Raw genomic sequence first — 23436 nt, 5'->3', positions numbered from 1 at the left:
CTCCTCGCAGGCTCTATTAGGATGTGTGCTGGGTGCTGGCCCTCCAACAGCTGCACCTGGCTCTTGAACCCCAGGAGTTAGAATTTGTTAGTGTAGCTCGCACCATGGTAAGAATGAACCATTCAAACAGCTGCCTTGATGGAGACGCATTTTAATACAAAAGAGGAAGCGGATGCACCAGCGACTGCAGTCAGCGGCCAGTTAATACTGGGAGAGAGAAAAGAACCGAAGAGAAGAGACCAGGGTAAAGATGAGAGTAACACAGAGGAAAGAAAAGGTTTCTGAGGAACTGTGGAGCACCGTCCAGTCGTCTTCAGCCCAGCGGCCGTCCTTTCCTGCAGCACGAGCATGGAGGCCTGGACACCCCTGCCCATTACTGCTGTCACAGACACTGCGAGGACATTTTACAGGGCGCATATACACTAAACTGGGTCACCTGACTTCTGATGTTGCACCAACTAGTGTGGTAGTAAGTGGGAAGAGAAATAGCTAGAGCAGCAAAAAATGACAAAATTAGGGCAGAAAAACTTTTTCCAAGACTGAATTCTGAATGAGCACAGGCAAAGGTCAGGAACAAGCAATACACCAGCTCTAATAGAAAGAGGTTAACCATGATTAGGAGTCCGTGACGGTGGATCAGTGTGGAGCAGGCGGGGGAAAGGCACATCTGATAAGAGAGGGCTACCTTCTCTGCCGCCCCCCTAATGCGTGTGCACTAAGGTATGTGAGCGCGCGTGCTCCTCCCCACCAGGTCCACAGAGAGGTCCCAAAACTCCAAGGACCCGGTGCCGAGTCCTCCAGAACCGCGGTCTGGAGATACCAGAATAAACATACCAGCACTTACTTAACATTTTAATTTGGTGTATGCACACATAGCTTGGCAAGCTACTGCAAAGTTGTCCCACAGTGCATATTTTTACAGTCTCAACCAAATCTTTCCTTACATTTCTAGAACTCCATGCTTTAACGCTTGCAGCGCCCTAGATCTTGCGTAGAGACGCTGGAACTGGTGGTCACTTTCCCAATTCTCTAAGAGGATAAGCCAGGTTCACAGCACCCATTACAGAATTAATTCACTCGAACAGAATTAAATCACAGTTGTCATTCATGAGACCCATGAAGCTCAGTCCAAGTGGGCGCATGGTCTGTAATTGAAGACAGGTCTCACCAAGGTAAAACACCATAAGCCAGAAAAAGGGGCCTAGCACTATGGGGCAGGGGGAGCGTTTTGTCCTGTGTGGACCTCCGGCCACTGGACACAGTGACTTCTGTGAGGTTCTTGCAGGGGCGTGGAGAGCAGGAGAAAGCTGCCTGGCCCCTCATTGACTGACGAAGACTTTCCAGCCCAGGGATTCTCACACATTTCCACAGACTTAGAAGAGCGCCGACCACACCGAGAGGTACGTGAACCGTGTCATTTGGAAAAGGAGGGGCTCCAAGCGGGGTGGCTGGTGTAGGTCGTGCTCAGGTTCTAGAATCATTGTAGAACATCCTGGAAGGTTGGTTCCCAGCATCCTTCGGGAGAGCGTTCTGAAACTGAGGTCTGGAACCATCATGAGAAAAGCAAACATGGGGATTAAACCTTGACACAGGCCCAGACGCATTGTCTCGAGATGTGAAGATATCATCTGAAAAAATGCCTTTTGCTTATAAACTTTAACTTTCTAGCCAATGATAAGTTAACAATCCAAACAGCATGCAATTCTCTAAATACTAGCTCTGAGGACAAGAAGGATCCTTCATTCTTTCCCCCCGTTCTGTGCTCCATCCTTGTTCTGTCTGCAACATGAATAACCGTACTCAGCAGAGGTCCCCAGACATCACCCCAGGAGCCTGGAGGGAAGGCTGTAAGTACCCTTCATTCCTAGATTCTTGTTTTTCTTTTCTCTTATATCAAAGGAAACATCCCAGTCTGGGATTGTTCCGCGTCCAGATAAGGAAAAAGAAAAAAATGAATATTCACGACATGTTTCTAAATTTTGGCTATAAATTTAATAATTTTTATGTTGTTTCATTTTGAAGCTTTTTCTTGGTTGGGTCTAAATCCTAGGAGGTAGTTTGGTATTCTAAATCCCTTAATTTCTCTATCTGGTGTCTTATTCCAAATCAAGTGTTCAAGTTAAGAATATCCCCCAGCTCCCATCAAACAGGAGAAATTCTTCAGAGACAGTGTTATTTGAATAAAACTTCTTGGAGTAGTTGCACTGGTAGTATTGTCCTGGGCCCCGTGAGGCACACGTGTGTTTAGAAACGGGGCTGCCAGGGTTTCTGTACAGGATCCCCTACTATCCACAGGCACAAACCTTTCATAGGCTGAAATAGCATAAAATGAAAAAGCAATTACCATTACTTTGTATGGAAAATTTTTTGAGTATTCCCAGGTCCAAAAAATAACCCCCTTTAGACTTTTCTGATACCTCGAGATGCATCTTGCTAACGGACGCACAAAATGAGTGGAGACAAAGCACAGGTGCTCAGAGACACAGTCCAAAGCTGTGCGGTTGGTGTGGCTCCCGGGGCAGGAGCCCGGCATGGGGTGCGCCCGCCCCTGTAGTGGCTCACTGCAAAACTAACGTGAACGTGGTTTTCACTTTCCACCTTTTCTCATAACAGTGAAAATCCTCTGTGGATTTCTTTTGGTCATCGAAAACAGATACTAATGTAGATCTACCATAAAGGCAAAGTGATGTAATGCAACTTCCCAAAAGCAGAGGAGACCTGTGATTATTTAGCAATTGGTGAATTGCACTACCAAAATGGTGTATCGTTCTCAAAGGCCAACATGGCAAAGCTTAATCAGTACAGAATATAGACATGAAACATACTGACGCAGATGCTGACCAAGGGGCCTGCCCAGACAGAGGTGTTAGACCACTCCAATTCCTTTGTATCAAAACTGGAGTAAAAGACGAGACCCAATTTCAAAAAGAACCTCCTACATTTACTTGCTGTCGAAAATTAGGGCGATTCCTTCCACTCAGACTAAGGATCCTAAACTCAACAAAACTCAAGTCTTTCTTGCTTTTAGTCAAGGAATAGATAAAGACTCAGAGTTGTGCAAGTTCCAGTGGCACGAAGTCCAGAAGCCACCTCCCAGCACGATGCCCCCCGCTGTGCCCCTGAGTGCGGTCCTGACTCTTCTGCTTGAACTGCTCTGGGGAAGACAAGCCGACTCCGCACCCAGGCAGCAGGCCCCACATGGCAGCAGCTCTGGCTGGGACAGTCTCCATGGCAAACGCCGGGCTGGGAGGCCGTCACGGCAGGTGGAGGGCCACCGTGACAGCCACAGTCGTGAGCCGGACACGCACTCGGCATATGCACATCACACTGCAAGCATAGCACACGCCGTTCGGGCGGTGCAAGACCAAGGGCTGGAGTTGGCCGCTCACGAGCAGGTTGCCATTTTATCTGCCTGACCTTCAGTCTTCTTGCCCATAAAACGGGAGTGTTGGAAATTCCTGTGTTTCTTACCTCACAGACCAGTACCTGCTAGAAATTTGCAAGGCCCAGGGCGATGTTCAGAATCATCAAGATCTTCAAGGCGGCGACAACAGAGGATTGTTTGGGGCACTTGATACCAGCTTCCCTGTATTCCACTGAGAAGGAGGGGAGCCCCAGGGAAGCTCGCCTCCCTCGTCTGCACCCGCTGAAGCCGGTCCTCAAGTCTGGCCCACCTGGCTGTTTCCATGTCCCCTGGACAAGCTGCAGTCCGTCCTCCCATAGGCTGTGCTCCACTCACCCCCTCTGTCCCACTAAAAACACCATGAAGTCCTGCTCAGACCTACAGCTCAGCCCCTACCCTGTCTGCCCTTCTGTCCTTCTAGGGAGGAAGACAATGTCAAAACAGGAGCCCAACAGCCAGCGCTCCAGGCTCGGCCCTGCCCCCGGGGCAGCCAGTGCCCCTTCTGGAATCCTCCCGTTCCCCCAGCTTGACCGAACACAGGCCTCAGCAGCTCACGGGCCCCCACCCCGTGCCGTGGCCACTGAATCGCGGGTGGCTAGTTAGAAATCATGAGGAGTGTGGAGAGGTTTGCTGGCGAGATGGGAAAGAAGTGTGGCTGCCTTTTGGAGGGAGCATCCCTCATGCCCCTGCCTCTGGAGCAGCCGCCCCACGGCTGGCATGCGGGCGCTGCAGCCATGCCACCTCCCGCCCGGGACGGGGCTGGGGGCAGCTGCAGACAAGGGACAGAGCCCAGAGACTCTTAGGAAAACAGAGCAGGCCCACTGGGTTCCTGCCGCCCGGAAGCCAGTCTGCGCTCTGCGAGCCTTCCGAGGACACCGCTGACGGGTCATGTGAGGTGTCCCCAAGGGAGCTGAATTAACCATCACTAGAAACCCGCGTCGGCCACTGGGGCGCATGGCGGCGGCTGCCTCGTGGGGAGGCTTCAGTGCCTGCACAGGGCTGGGCCCTGGAGGACGGATCGACCTCCCAGGACCCTCACCCCGAGCCTGCTGTCTCCTCCTCGACTTCCTTCCCTCTCTCTTCTGATTCAATGTTTTCCTTTTAGTTCATCAACTTTGATGAAACACACAAATAGGAAAATGCCCTGAGCAACACTAGAACCGGCTTGCAGACGGGCTGGTGCCTTGATGGTCACTTTGCCCTGTATGACGGGGCTGTCCTGACCACGGAGGAAAGCGGCTCCGTGACCACCCAAGGCCCCGCCCGGCTGGGTGGCCTGCCTGAGGCCGTGTAGCTGCAGCGCGGGGGTGGCCTGGGACCTGAGCCCAGGTTATCCGTGCCCGTCGGGTGTGCCTCCTACAGAAGGAGGCCACCCAGAAGGTCTGCGGGCCCCTCACTCGGTCCGACTGCTCCGCCGTCACTGAGTGACGGGTTCCGTTCAGACTTCGAGGAGAGGGGCATGCTTCACCACGCAGGCTTGAGAGCTATGGGGGAAATGCCCTGACAATCTCACTTCCCTTCGTCAACAGTTCTCGGCCCTGCGTTGTTCCCAGCATTGTGTGCACTTCCCTGTTAGTCACTCGGTGAGTCAAGAGCTGGCCACGGCCAGCTGCAGACACGCACCGCTGGCTCCCCTGTGTGCGGCGGGCCTCCTGCAGGGGCCCGGCCTCAGCCCTGCTTTCCTCCCAGGCCTAAGGAGGCCAGCGAGCCACAGGGGACCTCCCGAAACACCTGTTATTGTGACCATGTGCGAGGCCCGGTCAGTTTGTTTTGATCAGAGTGTCCCAAAGGGGAAAAAAAGCCTGTATTTATTTTAAAAAAGAGAGAAGTCCATTTGCCCAACACCCCTCTCAAATCATTGGAATTCACTGAGCCTTTTCCTAAAACCCACTGGAGATCTGAGTCGAGAGGACGTCGCCCAGGGTGAAGGTGGTCAGCCGGTCTTGGGGGTTAAACACCGAGCCACTTGGCAGCTTTTCCGAAGCTCCGTTACAAGCCGGGAACTAAGTCTGTGGGGAGCTGGGAAGACCAGGAGGTGCAGTGATTAGCTCAGGCGCACATCTCAGAGGTCTGCTACCTCATCAGAGGAGAAAACCCGGACCGTCAGCACGTGGAACGAAGATACTTCAGCACATCCGTGAGCTGTGATGTTGCAACTGGAATTATGTCTCCCAAAAAAAGCTAAGTGGGCATCCTGACCCCCAGTACCTCAGGATGTGACCCTGTTTAGAGAGAGGGTCTTCACACAGGTAGTCGAGTTAAAATGAAGTCGCTAGGGCTGGATCCTGGTCCAGAATGACCAGTGTTCTTATAAAAAATGGAAATGCGGATACAGACACGCACAGAGAGCAAATGCAGGTGAAGGTGCAGGCGGAGTTCTACACGCCAAGGACCCCCCGGATGTCGGGGAACCTCCAGAAGCCAGGGGAGGGGTGCAGCAGGTTCTCCTCAGGAGCCAACCCGGCTGACACCGTGACCCCCGATGCCTGCCTTCGGGGACCAAGACAGTACATTTCTGTTGCGTAAGCCGCCCAGCCTGCGGTACTGTGTCATGGCAGCCTCGGCAAACGGGTGTGGAGGGGGGGTATCAGCACATTCAGTCTACACGGCCTCCTACAGCAGCTCCATGTCACGAAGGCCACTTGAGGCTCCTCGGAATCCAGGCGTGGCTGCCCCCTCGCTGGGCACACACACCTTAGTCCATCTGCCACCTCTTGAGGCCCCTCCCGACCTCCCCTGCTGAGGAACATCGTCCCCACCCCCACTGCTCTGTCCCATCTCGGACCTGTCACCATCTTGCTCAGCCATTTTGTAGGTTTATCATCTTTTTCTGCACAGTCACAGGACAGCAAAGTGCTCACGTGTCTGCATTGCAGCCGTGCTTCTCAGGAACAGCTGAGCACAGTTTTGCAGAAGTGCACAGAGCATGAGGCCTCAAGAAACTAGAAATGGAAGATCTCATCTGTTCATGTCTTCATTCCATGCGCTTTGTGAACATTAAGAATATATGAGGGTCCAGAACCCTACAAGACTGCAGAAATGCAAAAGGACCTGCAGCTGTCGCCATTGATAAACACAGGGAACTTCCAAAAACACTCGTGTGCAATACGTGGCCACTAGGTAAGTTGGTCCTAGTGTCTGACACTGGCTCAGCACTGTCGCCCCTTCACCCCGCCTTCCTCCACCCTTCACCTTCCTGTGCAGAGCCGGTCCTGAGAAGGGGACCAGGGAGCCGAGACGCGACCCCAGGTCCTCCCTGAGGCACGAGCCCTCTGACTGACCCCTCAGCTCCCCACACTCACAGCTCTGAGAGCCTCGGGCAGTCTCAGCAGCTTTACCCCCTGGGGTCACCGGCCCCCCCCTCCTCCCGCCCCCAGGGAATAAAATGAAGCTATCAGAGCCAGACCGGGAGAGCAGAGTGGGCATTTGTGGTGACCCTTCATGCTGCTGCTCTACCCAGACTGGCCTCCACAGGGACTCACGGCCCCTGACCGTTGCAGGGGACAGTCTAGGACAGCGGCACTGTGCCCACCCACGCCCCTCACTCCACAGGACCTGCCTAGGCACGGGCACCTCTGTGGCGGCCTCAGGTGGGGCTGGGCAGAGAGCTGCTGTCTGGGTTCCCATCACAGCCCGCGGTCCTGTGCTCAGAGCGCTCTGGTTTGTGTATCCTGCCCGCTGTGCGAATTTGCCCATTCCCTAAATAGTCTGAGGCTGCTTCGTCCCTTGGGCAATGACAGCCCCTCCCTCCCCCTGGTGCCACAAGGAGGAAGAGGTGGAGGCACCAGGAGGCGCCTTCCCTGTGGCAGGTACGTAACGGCCATAGAGTGGATGCAGACTCTGTCATATGCATGGAGCGTGACTCCTTCATAGTTAGCGATGAGAATCACCTTACGTACAGCTTACGTCAACGAGGGGGTTTGTCAACATGGATTTTAATGGGCTACAGACCATCTAGGAGGAAGTTGGACAGGAGATGAAAGGCAAAGGGCTGAGGGCTGGAGTGGGAGTGCAGAGGAGGGGCCCAAGGAAGGACAGAGGGAGGGAAGGGAACCACACATAAGAAGCCACGTTCTGGGACACCACTGGCCGTGGTCTACAGAATAGCAGGGCAGCTCAGCATCTGCCCGTTGCTCACAAGATGGATTGGATTCCATCCCTGTGCTTGGAAACAAAAGGAACATCTTTCCACAAGTTCAAGAAACATTAGATAAAGCTCTGACACAAGTGTGACCCAAACAAGATGAAACATAACTGAGAAAGAAGGCGGGTTGGGACCCCACAAATCTAACCAGATCCCAAGGAACCTGTAGGAAACAGGCAGACAACACAGAAGGGCGAAGCAGAGATGGGAGCAGGGATAAAGTGTCTGCACCGTGGGCAAGCGCACTCCCCGCCCGGGGACACTGCTGCCGTGTGGCCCACAGGTCCCGGGTTCATGACCTCTGCCAGCCGACCCACGGTACTTTGTGACCCCAGATTCCACACGCCGTGATAAATACACTCATTTCTTAGTGGAATGGTTGGTGGGTGGGGTGCTGGTGACAGTGACTGCGAGGAGCGGACACGACTGATCTGGCATCTGGGTGACGGGGAGGCCTCTGTTTGGGAGCCTGGAGGCTTCAGCACTGAAGTGGGTGAGGCCTCCTCAGGTCCATCAGCTGGGCCAACCTCCACCACTCAAGTGTGAATAAAGAACATGTTTTTTAAATCCACGAACATGGGATCATTAAAAATGTATGAAGATATTCCTACAGAAAAAAGGGAGTGCAACCTGGTTCTGAAAGATGTCACAATGGTCTCCAAGGGTGCCCTCTTTACCTCGTGCTGCCTAAGGAGCAGTCACCGGCTAGAGAGGCCCGGCTGCACCTGGATGTGGGACGCACACACCTGACGCAGGTGCAAAGCGGAGACCGACTCCTCTGACATCATCCCCTCTGCCCCAGCTCGGGCTCAACTCACCCACTGGCAACCGGCACCCGTGCAGATTGTGGAGGACCACCTTCACCAATGAGTTTTCAGCATGTGTGACAAATGACATACATCTATGGGCCCAGAGTTAGAACCCCCAGGAAAGGTCAGGTGCCTTGCTGGGCCTCACGGCCCTGCCCGGGATGAGCACATACATGTGGTATTAGAGACCGAGCCCTGTCTTTGGCTGGACCTTTCATGTGTCGAGTGGCCACGGCCACATTTTTTCACACCTATACGTGTTTCTCACTTGCGAACAGGATAATGATCTCTTGCGACCTCATTCTTGAGTGCCTGGAGAGGATTCTAACGACATGCTAATTCTCTCCAGACGGAAGCACTACGGCCAGCATCGCTGCAGTGACACACCCATGGGATTGACAAATAAGTTACACTCAGATAATTAAATATTTCCCAGTGGCTTTTTTTGAAAACAGTTGAAATAAGGAAATAAAATTAACCTTACAGATAAGTACCAAAACACCAGGTTGAAAGGGACTTTTATTTGGGGGTCCACTTTCTCTCAAGGTTTATACCACATTGTTTATCACAAGCAAGAACATGGGGCAAAAAAGCATCTTAGCTGCACGCGTGACCTGAATAAGCTACCTTGTCACCACTGACAGTAGACGCCGTGAGCGTGGAAAACACCGTCTGCATTGCCTTAGCTTTCTTTACTAGTCCTGCCCGAGTGGATGAGAGGAATTAAAATAATAGAAACTTAGACAATAACCCCGTTAAATCAAGGCCACGCTAGCGATCACAGGAATGAAACGGGAGCAACACCTACACCAAAAAGCCTCCGGTGAAGCGCTCGGAACAGCCGCCTGCTGCTCTTCCTGGGCTTGCTGTTTCTGGTGACCATTTAAAGTCGTCATTTCAAAGAATGCTAAGAGAGAACTCAACTCTGCCACTCCCAGCAGCATAATTGTTACCTGCTAAATAAAACTGGACGTGCCAGGAAAGTAGAATACAGGCAGATGAGACCACAGATTCTGAAGTTAGTGTCCATTTCTCTCCTTCAATCCCCAACCAGAACAATAAAAACTGAAGAAAATGGAAAAGAGGGTATTTTACAACAGAGGCAATACTGTCTCAAATGCTTGCATCGCCTTCATCCTGAATTCTCGTACTGTGATCTTCCGGGAAAAGACCTCGGTAGACGGCGGTCCTCGTTTGACACACTAGCCACAAGCCTGTCACACACAGAAAACTGAAGTCGTGTATACATAAGCGTCCACAGAATCACTTTCCAAAGCCCCAACACGGCGCTTCAAAAAGCAGTCCTGTCAGTTCACAGCATCCCAGGCCCACCAATTACTGTAATCACTTCCCCCACTGGCTAGACACAAGTCAGGGTGTATTTTAAGAATTCAAAAGCCGCTCTGTCAAAGACGAACCAGCCGGACCTTGGTTCCAGTGTTCGGAGGGAGAGCCAGCCACACCTGGCCACCCAGGAGGGCCCTGAGCTGTCTCGGGACAGCCGCCGGGCCGACCTCCCTGTGGCCACTCGGCCACAGGGCGAATCAGGCAGCCGCCCGGTTTTGCACAGGTTTTCATTTCCTCCTCACGCAGACCCTAAGGCTTGAGGGCCTGCTGCTCAGGACACGACACGCAGGGGAAGCTGGTGCCGCTCCCTGCAGTACGGCCCCTGCAGCTGAGGAGAGGCCTCCGCCTTGGGTCCCCGTGAACTCAGCTTTGACCCTCATGTTTATGTGGCGTAGGCTGGCGAGGCTCCCTGGCACAGGCTGGGGACAGCAGTCTTCTCCTCTTTAGACGGGCTTAACCCAGACAAAGAAAATGAGCTTCTATCTGTGCCCCCGTGCAGCTGGAGGCTGTTGGAGCCCGGGAAGGAGGACCGCCTTTCTTACTAAGCCCACCCGCCGTCTCAGGGACCTGGGCTTCATCTTACTCAGGCTACAAGCATTCTCTGGGGCACACAGCAGCAAGCCGCCAGCCCACCTTTTCCCTGACCCCTCCCCTCGAAGAGCCTGCCGAAACACCTGGCCACAAAAGCCTCTTAGCCCGTAAGAGACGCCTTCTTTGTCCTGCTCACCAGAACAGGGGCGTCCCTCTCAGGTTTAGCAGTAAACCTGCCTGGACTGTGGAGTTCGCCTCCCTTCTTTTACTTTTAGAGGCAAAGCCATTTTCTCGGTCCCACAGGAAACAGCAATGGGAAAGCGACTCAAAAATGGCCACCTTGAAAGCACCTGTGTTTGTGTGTCTCAGTCACCTGAGGACTAAGTCCCAGGTCCCTGTCGGGCGTGGTCCGTAGCTGGGCCGAGGAGGCACGGGGAAGTGGGGAGGAAAGTGGGCTCCCCCCCAGACACCCCACTGGAAGGCGAGGTGTACCACCAGGTCACACGACGTGTCACTCATGACACGCCGTACCTCACAGCTGAGGGCCCTCAGCCCTGCACTCAACAGACTCATTCAGGCGTGTGCTCTGTGAAGCTGACCATCCTGCGGAGTTTGGAGCTTCCCCATAGGTGCTCCATCAGCCTACATTACAGCTGGATACTTCAGATCCAATTTCACTTGCCAGGAAAACCGCACTTTGAGAAAACTTAGACATTCAAGGACCTTTATGAGCACCTTCCCTTAACTCACAAGTTTGCTTAGGACCGAGGTTCTCAGAGAACGTCCCAGGGGCAGCAGCGTGTCCTGGGCACTTGCTGGAAGTGTGAAGGCGCAGGCCCACCCCAAACCTGCCACAGCAGAAGCGCTGAGGCCCGGCCTCCGCAGTCCCTTGCGGATGAGGCCGTGGATTCAGACGCAGGTTTGAGAACGGCTGGGGGAAAGGAGACGTGAGCATCATCTGGATTTAGAATCATTTTTCTCTTTAAAGTAGGAGAGGAGACATGGGGCAGCCTTCACTCCATGGATCATCTTTGAGTTTGTTCCCTGGGAGCAGAGTTCTTACCCAGGCATGCAAAGCAGGGCAGAGAATGTCCTGGAAGATGTTCGGAGCACCCGGTCGCTTTGGCTCGGGGTGACATCCTCTTCACCCCTCAAGCAGCCTGCCAGCATGCACAGCTCCGGTGAGAGAACCCAGCCAACCAGACCCCGGAGAACGTGGGCCAGCGCCAGCCACAGCAACACCATCCTCAAGATGCAACAAGAAAGTGAGGTGGTGAAAAACGACAGCCACATGGTCTTTGTCAAAGGGATGGAAACAAGATGCGCTCGGCTTACTTTGCCCACTTCTCACTGAGAAAAGGGACCAGACGCGGTTCCCCTGCCAATGTCTCAGTACCATGCCCAACATCGCCCTCTGAGAAAAATGGCAGGTGAAGCAGAGAGCTAACATTTCCAGTGTTGGATTCTCTTCTTTTTCCCAAGAAAGGAGCAAACTGAAGATCAGGTCTTCCCTTAGAAAAGTGCCCACTTCACGAGGTTTCACGAGGAACCAATGGTCTCGTGGAAAACTTACCACTTGAGAGACCTTAAGCCCCTCTAAGGATACAAAGACCTGCTTAGCCGGAAGCACCCAACTTGTTTAATAAGGATGCTCAGTTTTAAAAGGTAGGAATACCATTTGCATCCTTTCCTTGTGTCTGATTTCATTCAAATTAGATACTATTTACATATCGTGAAGCTAATCACTGAAAGGAAAAGGAGACTGTCGCCGTGCTAAACGTCTTCCGCCATCATTTAAACACAGGAGAATTGTTTTCCAATGAGGTTCATGGGGTAAGTTGCCAATTCTCATTTTTAGGAAAAATCCGTTTTTTGGTGGAATAATATTCCCAATCCAGGGCATAAAAAAGGGAGCAAAATTAGCAAACAGAGGCTAAAAGAAAAGCTTCCGGTTTTGATGCAAGGCTCAGCAACAGCTATCAAAGACCCAGTCTAGGGACAAAGTTCAAGCCTAACCAGGGATTGAAGGATGAAGGGCAGCATGAGGTTTGGGCTCCAGAATTCAGCAGCCCTGAAGTCAGAGTCAGCGTGCAGAAGGAGGGAGCTAGAGACACACCTCCTGCGGGAGCCCCGCGAACCCTGCACAGCCCCCAGCTCAAGGCCCGCTGGCTCTGGTAGGGTCCCCCTGCCGCACACCCTCTTCCCCCTGGCGCCTCCACGCCTCTGTCCTGCCCACTCCCTATGCCCTTCCACAGAGCTGCGTGTGTTCTTGTGTCTGATGCTGACTCCTGAGCTTGACAACTGCCTCCTGCCAGAGAAATAAACTGATACAATTCATCATTCTTAAGTTCCAAGAGCAATTCATTGGTATCAGTTCAATTCTACAGGCTCCGTTGTAATGCACTTCAGTACAGTGTTGTGTAAATAGCTTTAGTTTTGAAAACCCAGCCACGTGGTATCTAAAACAATAAAGGGCACAGGTTTCTCAGAAGTCTAACTGAGAAAAAAATGTTAGTACAAATATGCAAAACTAGAAATGGCAAGGGAGCTATAAGGAGGCTAATTTATTACCTGAAAACTATGGCGACTCTCTGCTAAAACTCTGAAACAGATGATTTTGGGAGATGACATGTATTAAATTAAGAAATAGAGTATTTTAAGAGACAAGTAATCATGAAAGAAATGAACATTATCCTGGGAACTGCCTCCCCAAAAGCTCTGACCTAGTTTTATAGGCAAATTATATACAGTTCTTACAAGTAAATACTACTTGTGCTATACACAGTCCCACAGAAAAAATCTGACAAACTCCTCCATTTTACGTCTACCGTAACCCAGATTCTACAGCCTAACAAACAGAACAGAAAAGAGACCCGGCAGCACAAACCGCTCTACAATACAGACATTCATAAATCCAAGAACATCATGGACCCAGTGCAGCAACACAACGAAAATAATAAATGACCCACTACGGCTTCTTTGTGAGCGTACGGGTGCTTGAATATTAGTAAATCATTTACATGACACATTGCTTCAAGGACATGGAAGAAAACTAAGATAGTTATTTTTCAAAAGATATCAAGTGTTTAAGAACCATTCCTGAATTCTGAAAAAGATACACTTAGCAGACTAGGAAGAGGATGTTACCTGAACATTCCAAATAATCACATTAGGCCAACAGTGACTGTTTTAATTAGCAGTGAAATGCTATGAGTGTCCTTATAAAAATCAATAAAGGCAATACATGAAGACAACTCTTATTTCCATATTTAAAGTCCATATGTAAATGTGTGTATATGTACATGCACATAAAATCTTCTAGTGCAAGAAGACATGAAACAAAAAAAGATGCATAAGCAGAGAGAGAAAATTTATTTCCAGCATATAATTGTCTGTATAAAAAAAAACACACACACATGCATGCACAAAGACAGAAAGTCAAAATATATAATAATTCAACAGGTTTTATGTTTTTATGTTATTATAAATATATATATATACACACACACATATACATACAAACAGAATTGGAAAACGTAATGAAAAAATTATCTGATTCACAGTAACAGCAGTATACAAACTATGTAAGTATGGCCTTAATAAAAATTGTGTGGGATATGTATGAAAAAAATATTGCTTTATAGAAGGACGTAAAGAGAAAACAAAAACCAGGTAAATGTTATTTACATGTCAGTTCTTCCCAAAGAGATCCATAGGTTCAAAGCATTTCCAAACATAAATTCTAGCACTCAGGGAGCAATTCTACTTTCTCAGACAAACTGCTTTGGTTAACTTAAGACACCAAGTAAGATAATCCCCTGTGAGCAACTCAGGGAAACACCTGGAACTTCAGCCTCCTCAGGCGACATTTACGGAGCTCATAACCTTGGAGAGCCAGCCACCACCACGGGCACCAGGAGCATGGCATGGCCCTGGAGCACCTGGGCAGAATGGGAGGCACTACCAGTGCGCCCCCAGTAATGAGCACCACTGATGCCCGGCTGCAGTGTGCGGAGACCGCTCTGTGCCAGTTGTCCTCAGCTGGGCTGTCTGGTCCCCACTGGAAAGAGATGGAGACCTGAGAGCGGCCACCTGCAGCCCCTCAGCACAGGGTCTCTGTGGGCCTGGAAACAGCTTGGGGATACTGCTAACAAAAATCTGAGAAGGGGAACCTACACTGGGTTGACCAAAGTGCACGTGGGGAAAAGGCGCCAGAGAACTGGAGCCCAGGCTTTTTTCTCAAATGCCTGAGTGGCCGCTGGGATGGTGAGCTCACACGCCCCCAGAGAAGGAAGGCGGAGGGACGGCTCCCCACCGGCCCGGCCCTGCCATACTGTAAGACGACAACCACAGGCTGACAGGTTCCCAGGAACAATACGGCTCAACCCCACCCGACTCCAGGGTCTGCCAGGCTACCAGAATCTGTAAGGCCGGTGTGAGTGCCGAGATGTGGCCGAGAAGAGTACTGGCCGAGTCCTCCATGGACAGGAACGGGCCCCCCGCAGATGCCACGCCTGGGCTGCAGCCCGTCCAGGGGGTGTGCAAGCCCCTCCAGCACATGGCAAGACCACACTCTTCCCCCCGCCTGCCACAGAAGGAGACCCGAGAAGGGGGCCGGGGGTGTAAGGGGCTTCCTGGCCTTCCCGAGACCTCTGGGATCGACACCAGCTATAATACCATGCTTCCTCTCCTTCCCTTCTCCAAATTCTCCCTGTTCTAAGTTTCAAGTCAAACACCTGCTTCTTTTCCGTGAAGCACTCCCACCTCCATTGTGCCCCCATAAAGGCAACTCTCATCGGATTCATCCCTGGCACTTTCTTACATCTCCAGCCTGGCGTTTGTCTCATGCTGCCCTTGAAGCTATTACTTAAATTCGCGGACTGTAGACTGTATGACAGAGGTGGGACCATATCCTCCTTTGATACCTAGAACAGTAATTTGCTTGACAAATATTATAGAGATGCTCAATAAATATTCCAAAGCGAACTTAATTACTACTCTGCCTAGATTGAGTTGTAGAAGGAAAGAAAATTCTACTTCTTTTGGCAGCAACTTGGGACCCCTGGGACACAAGGCCATTAAGTTCTTGTGGATTAATTAACTGAAGAAAAGAACCCAGTCCTCAGGTTTCAAGATTTTCGCATGGTTCTGCTTCTTGCAGAAATGTCAGAGCAGTCACCCCCATCAGCCGGCTCCACGTCTGCGTTCACTGGGCACACTTGCCAGAGACCAGCTTAATTTAATTTTGCTCTGACAATATGATATTCACACAAAAATTCTTGAATGTTTCACACTTGCCAATGTTTGAACATGGATTTCTTTCACACTCTGTTATATTTTCTTCTGGAGGCTTAGTTTGGCAAATTCTGCCATCTCCTTTAGGAGAAGTGCTCTCTTCGCCAATAAAAAGTGTTTTCAAGCCAAAATTCCTTCCTTACACACACACACACACACACACACACACACACATGCACACACAGAGTGTGTACGCCTCACGCATTACCCAGAACAGGGTCTCTCTGCCCCCACACAGGGTAGAAGGGGGAAGAGGATTGACGGGCCTCCCTCCCCACCGGGACATGTGCTGGGGGACACAAGACAGCACAGCCCGTCGCCTGGCACGGACCAGGGTCCACGGGCCCAGGCAGACCACAGGGGCGGGGGGCACCACGCAGCCTTTCACCGCATCAGCCCCAGCTTCAGCCCCTGGCATGCGTGAGCACGTGCGCACACTCACACCCGGCACGCCCTCTGCCGCGTGCCTGCCAGAGACCAAGGAAGCTGCTCCCGGCTGCACGCAGGGTGGTCCTGAAGGGCGGGAGTGGAAGCAGCCTCCTGGTCACCAACAAGGCCCGGCCCCTCCTCCCTCCCCTGCCTCCAGGGCTGCCGAGGCTGCGGTCAAGTGACGAAAATGCACGTTTCCACCTGCGTCAAGCGAATTCTGGTGCCAAAACCAGTGGCGTTCTCCTCTTAGAAGCTACCCTGTGCTCCTTCGGGGACAGGGCACTCCGGCGCAGAGGGCCCACCACAGGGCACGCACCCACAGAGGGGCCCCGGGAGGGCGCAGGCCCACCACGGGGCACGGCCGCCCCCATTCCCAGGGCGCACGGCGCGGCTGCAGCTGCTACACCCATATCAGCGTCAACAGCTTTGGTGACTCGACCAGAAGACCGGAGAGCATAGTTCACGACGTGCCCAGGACTCTCCACGTGCCCGGCAGCAACCAAAGGAAGGACAGAGGGCGGCAGGGGGAAGGTGGGGTGGGCATGCCGGCAGGCGTCGAAAGGTGCAACGTCGGGTCATAGGTGAGGAGTCCCGGGCGCGCAGTGCAAGCAGGGGGGCTGCGGGTCAGCAATACCGCGCTGCGTCTTTGGAGACCACCGGGAGTGAATCTTGAAAGTTCTCATCACAAGGGAAAAGAGCGGAAGCGAGCTAGCAGTTACCTCCTGGCCACACACGGGCCCGAGTACCAGACCCCGTCTCCCTCTCCAGGGAGCGAAGGGGCTGCCCCGGGCGCGGGGGTTCCCGGCTGACGGCGGCCCCACGGCAGTCCTGAGGACGCCTTCTCCCTGCCAGGCTGCACAGGGACCCGTGGCCCGCCACCCCTCAGCTCACGCGGCCTCCCCGGGAACGTGACCACGCGGTCTGCGCACAGCAGGCAAGGCACTGGGTCCTGGTTCTTTGCTTCCTTGCTAGAAAGGGGCAGTTCCCGTAGCCCCTTCAGGTCGGCCACACAGGTGGCGGCCCAGGGCAAACAGGAAGCCTCGCCGGGGGACGTCGCCCGGGGCGGACGGGGCGGGACTGGTCTGCCAGGCGGGGACCACCGTGGCTACCCCTCTCCCGGGGCCTGTCGGCACGCGCCCCACATGCGTGCCCACCTGGGGGTGCCCGGTGGCACCACGAGGCCAGGCACGAGAGGGATTTGCCAGAAGCTGAAGTCCTCCTCTGAGAGGCCTGATGTTCTGGAACAATCCTGCGTCTGGAATATCTCAGCAGCAACTGCGGGGAGCCCAGAAACCCCGGCCGGGCAGGGCCCTGCTGCTTCACCTTTTTAATCCAAGTGATTTATTAGGCTCCGTTTCAGGTGTTCTCCTTTCAACGACTTTATTGGTATATGATTGGCATACAGTGAACTTTACTGATATACAGTGTACGACGGAGAGGCTTTGACAAAGGCGTGTATGAACAAACGTGCATGTGAATACGTGGACGCCCAACTCCTGAGTCCCAGACCCCGTAACTGTGGTGACCGGACCCTGTAACTTCGGTGACCTGATGGCACTCTGCTGATGCGATGCACCTGGGGCCTTGAGACGGAGAGATCGGGCGGGATTTTCCCGGCGGCCCAGGGCAGTGACGAGGGCCCTCATCAGAGGTCGGCAGGGAGGTCTAGGGAAGACGGGCTGACCCTGGGGCGGCCCCAGAAGCTGGGCAGGTGAGAAGGCAGATTCTCCTCCAGGACACCTTGATTTCAGCCCAAGATGCATTCCAGACCGGCCTCCGGGCTGCACGTGGACACATCCATGTTGCTTTAGGCCGACTTTGGGCCGCTCTGTCGCAGCATTAACAGGAACTCGTGCTGGCTGTTACCCTCCACACTGTCCCCGGGCAGCCACTTATCTGCTCTCAGTCACTACAGAACCAGTTTGCATTTTCTAGAATTTGATGGACATGGAATCAGATAGTATGAACTCTTCTTTGATTGGCTTCTTTTCATTCAGCATGATTATGTGTCCATATTTTGCATGTGTCCACCGTCTGTTCCTTTTACTGCTGAGTAGTGTTGGTTGGCCATTTGCATCATTTCCCACTTGGGGATATTATAAATAAAACTGCTACACATATTCGTGTTCAGACCTTGAATGGTGTTATGAGTGGCATGGTGTCCCCCAGTAAAATCCTAATCACCAGCACCTCAGAATGACCTTATTTAGAAGGGTCATTGCAGATGAAATCCGCTAAATGAGGTCACGGGAGAGTTAATCCCATCTGACTGGTGTCCTGATATGAAGACGGCCACATGGAGAGAGACACGGCCCACGTGACCATGGGAACAGACACTGCAGGCACACGGCCGGGAGGATTCGCCTGCCAGGCGCCCTGCTGACCCGCGGCTCTCAGCCCTCCGGCCTCCAGAGCTGTGAGGCGCAGATTTCTGATGACTGAGCCGCCGGTCTGTGGTGCTTTGGCACGGCAGTCCTGGGGAACTAAGATGCTCCCCTTTCTCCTGAGTAACCACCCAGGCGTGGAAAAGCAGGATCATACGCTGAGTGTGTGCTTCACCGCTTGAGAAGCTGCCGCATGGACTCCCCAAGTGGTGTCTGTCTACACCCCTACCGGCAGGCACGAGAGCTCCAGCTGGCCTGCCTCTTGTCCGCTCCGGGCCTGATGGGTCCCCGTGACTCAGCCATCCCAACAGCCGTGTGCCGGCACCTCGCTGCGGTCTCCACGTGCCTGCAGGACCGATGACGCTGAGCATCTGTACTGAAGGGTCTGTTGCAATCAGTCGCCCATTTCTTAGTGGGGTTGTTCGTCTTTTTAAAATTGGGTTTGAGAGTTGTCTACGTGCTCTAGACACAAGTCCTTTGACGGATACGTGTTTTACCAGTATTTGTTCCCACTCTGCAGCTTATCCGTTCATCCTCTAGACAGGGTCTTTCAAAGAGAAGAAATATTAATTTTGATGACATCCAGGACAGCGCGATGACCCCTCTTCTCCCAGAGTGCCTGGGCCAATACCATGAATGCAGGGATCCCAAGGGGCGACCACAGTGGGCAGAGAGCACGTGCCACTTCTCACATCCTCCAGCTTAAGACACTCTCTCGGGCCGGGTGCCATATTTTGAGGGAATATGTCCTGAATGCTGAGCTGTCCAACCACAGTTCGAGATCCTTCTCTGAAGTGGCCTGAGACAGCATTCCTCAGCCAGTTCCCAGCCAGGTGCCAGCATGTTAACTCCTGTGCAGACCTTGAGGGCGAGACGTCCCAGGACGGTGAGGTCTTTGCTGAGGGTCTACGCACCCATGGCATGAAAGTCTGAGAGGCAGCTTCTCGGCTCACCTGCTGTGGGAAGAAAGGACCCTGCAGCTTGTCTTTCCCCTCCAGGGGCACCTGTTGAGAAGGCATCTCGTTTTCTGGCCCACGCTGCTTTGTACCAGTGCATGGAAAGGTGTGCGCGTGAGAAGCAAGGTACCACCAGCCAGGTAGAGGCACCTGGTTCCACTAACACTCCCCCACTGCCAAGACACGCTTGCACATGCGTGCACATGCTCATGCATTACTGCACATGCAGGCAACACGTTTGCACACACTCACATGAACATGCACACACAGGCACACGCACCCATTACTGCATGTGCAGGCACAGATGTGCACACACACAGACATGCAGGCATGAACGTGCACACAAACTCACGCTTTCTGGGCCTACTGTTCTGTCCCCAGCTGCCTGTGCCTCAGGCAGGGAAGCAAAGCAAAGCTGGACTCCAAGGTTTCTTATTTCTGATAACAGAAGCCAACTTGGGGGGATGCTGGTGTTCTGGCAGGCCTCCCTCTGAGAACACCCGCAGCTCTGAAAGCTTAGTCAATAGCCCATTGTCGCCTATGAAATTAAGAAGATAAGAGAGTGGAGGAACTTGGCCTAAAATGCCAGAGGTAGGCAGCTACAGTCTCAGGTCTTCAGCAGCCAGGCTCCTGCCCTTGTTTGCCTTCCCAAGGCTGTGCCTGTGCCTACGGATTCACAGTCCACATGCCGGGGCCGCCTCCCCCATGCCGCCACCTGCCGCAGCCCCACCTGCCGGCATCCTTCTCCCCTCTCCCCTGCTCTGGTCTCCTCCTTCCTCGTCCTTCCATGCTCTGCTGGTGGCGTTCCCGGCTTCCCTGCCGCAGGGCACATGGGGGTCCTGGACGGGCTGGGCCCCGATCCTTACAGAGAGCTAAGCTCTAACAGGAGGTGAACACGGTACCCGGCCGCGGATGAACCTGCGCGGGCGGATCCACCTCGCTGGGCCTCAGACCTGCGCAGCAAGAAGCTCCATTTTCATTCTAGCCTAGCTGTTCTCAAGGGTCCCTTCCAGCCCTCAGGAGCTGTCCCACTATCTCTCTGGAACCCAGGGAAGAAGGTTGTCAGGAGTCCATTCTGAGTTGGAGGCCAGGCTTGACCTCAAAAGGAGGATTTTTGAATCAGTTTTCCAAATGCACCTGAATGAGTATGGTGCTTGCTGGCATGAACCCTTCCCACCCGGGATGGAGGGAGTCGGTCGGGGGCCACGTGGAGCTCACAGATTCCCACCACCCGGGTGAGCTGCAGGACCGCAACACCAAGAGCACGGAGCCCAAGCTCAGCTTACCCGGGGGGAGAGCTGACCCTGTACACACACATCTGGGGCTCTTCACGAGACAGAACGCGTCTCCCAACTCATTCAAAACCTGCCAAAACAATCCTTGGTCTGAGAACCAGGAGCAAATGGAGGGGCAAACTGATTTCTCTCACAAGACCCAAGATGGCAGGAGACCAGCCAGAAGGCCAGGGTGGCTTGAGCCCCCCGGGGTCCCGCAGGCTGGGGTGGTCTCTGCTCAGTTCTTCCATCTCTGTGCCAAAAACCCAGAGCGAGCCGGTCACGTCTGTGCCGAGCAGGGACAGGGGACAAGCTTCACGACCAACTTGCTGCCTGTGATAAGAGATGCCGAGATACAGACAATATGGAGAGAACAGGAGGGCCTCCATCCTGAGGCTAAGATTCCATCTTAAAACCCAGGAAGTTAGGAGGCAAGATTCCTAACATATTCTTTGGCAACCAGCCAACACCCTATCCTAAGGCGGGGCAGGCAGTCCTAGCTGATAGGTTCCAAGTGCTGGAGGGTCACCACTATCTTGGAGAGGAACTGGATCAATAAATTCCTTGTGCTGAGTTTATCTTACAGAATAGCTAGAGGACTGACTGTGGGTGGTGACATAAGGCCTCTCACCGGAGAGACATCATGAGATCGCAGTCAAGCCTGCGCACCTCCGCCTCCGCCCTGGGCCCCATTCCTGAGAGCCTTAAAAGACAGGATCCCAAGCCCTAGCGCACCCCCTCTCTGGGGCTGCCTGCAGTCCACTTTCTTCAAGTGTGTACTTTTTAAATAAAGCCTTCACGCTGCTCAACTTACTGTTTTGCCTCTGTGCTCTTCCAAGGATAAGCATCTTTGTGACTTTGCTATTTTATTCTGTTTTCTAGACTTAAGCACAAGTCTTTGCCCTCTCTGTCCTGCTCCAGACAAGCAGGGAAGGGCTACTGAGCGCTCTGAGTGGGCCTGCAAGTTCCCATCGCCTGGGGGACCCGGACAGGACTGTGGCTGTATGGTCACGCTCTTTAGCAGCCTGCCTGAAATCTCCTTTCTTTGCCTTTGGGAAGTTCTCAGAACATAATCTCACTCCATCCAGTGCTCTGTGGCTCCCCCAAATCCTGGGGTGGTGGGGGCTTAGTTCCCATGACCGGAAGATTCAAGCAGACGCTGGATGACAGGTGACCCTGGCTTCAGGAGCTGGCAAGGGACCTGCCCTGTGCTGAGCAGGAGCTCAATGAGCCTCCCTCTCGCCCCTCTGCCCTTCCGTGCCCTCTGCCACCTGCACGGCAGCTGCCATTCGCTGCTGCTCTCATTTTAATGAATTCCTTCCTTACCCACACTCGTCCGACCTGCTCAAGAATTCCTTCTCATTCAGAGTCAAGAGCCTTAAGGGTGAGGTTTCTCCTAGTGTTTCTCCGAATGCGCAGGGAGAAACCTCCCCAGACGCAGCTGCCCGGCAACAATGCCAGGATCTGGAGGCAAGACGTTCCAGAGAGGTAACGGGAGGAGCAGTACGTCGAGCCAGGAAAGAGCGTGGTGCTCAAGGAGAAGAGGGCCCAGCACGGCTCAGACAGGGTGAGTGGGAGAAAGGCGGAAAGTGGCTGAGATGGGGGGGCCACAGGGGGCCCCGAGGCTCAGGCGAGGGGCTTGGGAGTGTGCCTGTGCGTTGTAAGGGACTAACATGACCTGACATGTCTACAGGCTTCTCTTGGGGACAGAGTGACAAATTAAGAGCACAGAAAATAGACCTTCAAGGAGGTTAGAGATGACTTAGGTTGGGATAGTGTTAAAAGGTAAACTGAGGCAAAGTAAAATTTTTTTTACAAGTTTATTTGGGCAAAAATAAAATCAGGCAAGGTCAGACCAGAAGTGCTGAAGACACTTGCATGGAGAAAAGGCGCAAGAAGAGCAAGGACATCATTGGCCGGCTGCAGATTAAGGCGCAGGCGGCTGCTCGCGGTTGGCTGACCTTAGAGCCTTGGTCCAAGGGCCTTAGCCCTGGGGCACTGCCAGGCGGGGGTTCTGCTGTGCCCACACGGCCACCTCAGCGCCAGAGCCCCTCAGTCCCGTAGCCTCCTTGCTCAGAGGACCCAACAGCGGCCATGGAGGGACTGGCACCGGGGGTCCTTCTGGGCAATATCATGAAAGCCGTCCACAGCGCTCCACCGCGCACCTGAAAGTGGTTCAGAGCGTAGACCCTAAAGTCCCCATCGCAAGAAAACACACCGACTGTGCGAGGAACTGAGTCCACTGTGCTGTCATTGAGCAGCAACGCACATCGACCACATGACGCTGTAACGACTCTGTAACAACGCTACGTGCCGATTACATCTCAATAAAACTGGAGCATTTTTTAAATAAATAATAATTTTACAGAGAAGGTAGAGCCGGTAAAAACAGAGGCGTTTGGACCCAGGGGCTGAGCAACTGGGTGGAGGTGGGACAGCTGACCGCACAGGGGTAGACGAGGGAGACGCTCAGGGTCAAGACTCAAGAGAGGTTTACACCTGTGGCGTGTGGGACGCCCGTCACCCACCCAGCTGGGTCAGTGACTGGGTCTGGGGGCTCAGGTGGAGGGGCCACACTGGGGCATCACTCAGAGCTGCTGTAAAGGGTGGGGTTGTGGGGGGACAGAGGCCGCAGAAGGAGAAATGTGTTAGAATGAGTAGCGAAGGCAGAGAATCGAGAGATGTCTCGATTCTATTCCTAGGGGGCTGGAATATAACAAAAGGGATCCTTGGAGAACTCAGTTTTAAGTCTTTGTAAGTTTGAATGGATATTTAGATTTTTTTTTTTTTTGAGTCCTTACTGAAATGGAGATGTGGGAAGGTACCATAAATTCTCGTTAGTAACTCCTTAGAGAAAGGTTTCT

The sequence above is a fragment of the Manis pentadactyla genome, chromosome 2 (genome assembly GCF_030020395.1).
Source record: "Manis pentadactyla isolate mManPen7 chromosome 2, mManPen7.hap1, whole genome shotgun sequence".
Taxonomy (NCBI): domain Eukaryota; kingdom Metazoa; phylum Chordata; class Mammalia; order Pholidota; family Manidae; genus Manis; species Manis pentadactyla.
Note: the sequence above shows the minus strand (reverse complement) of the source record.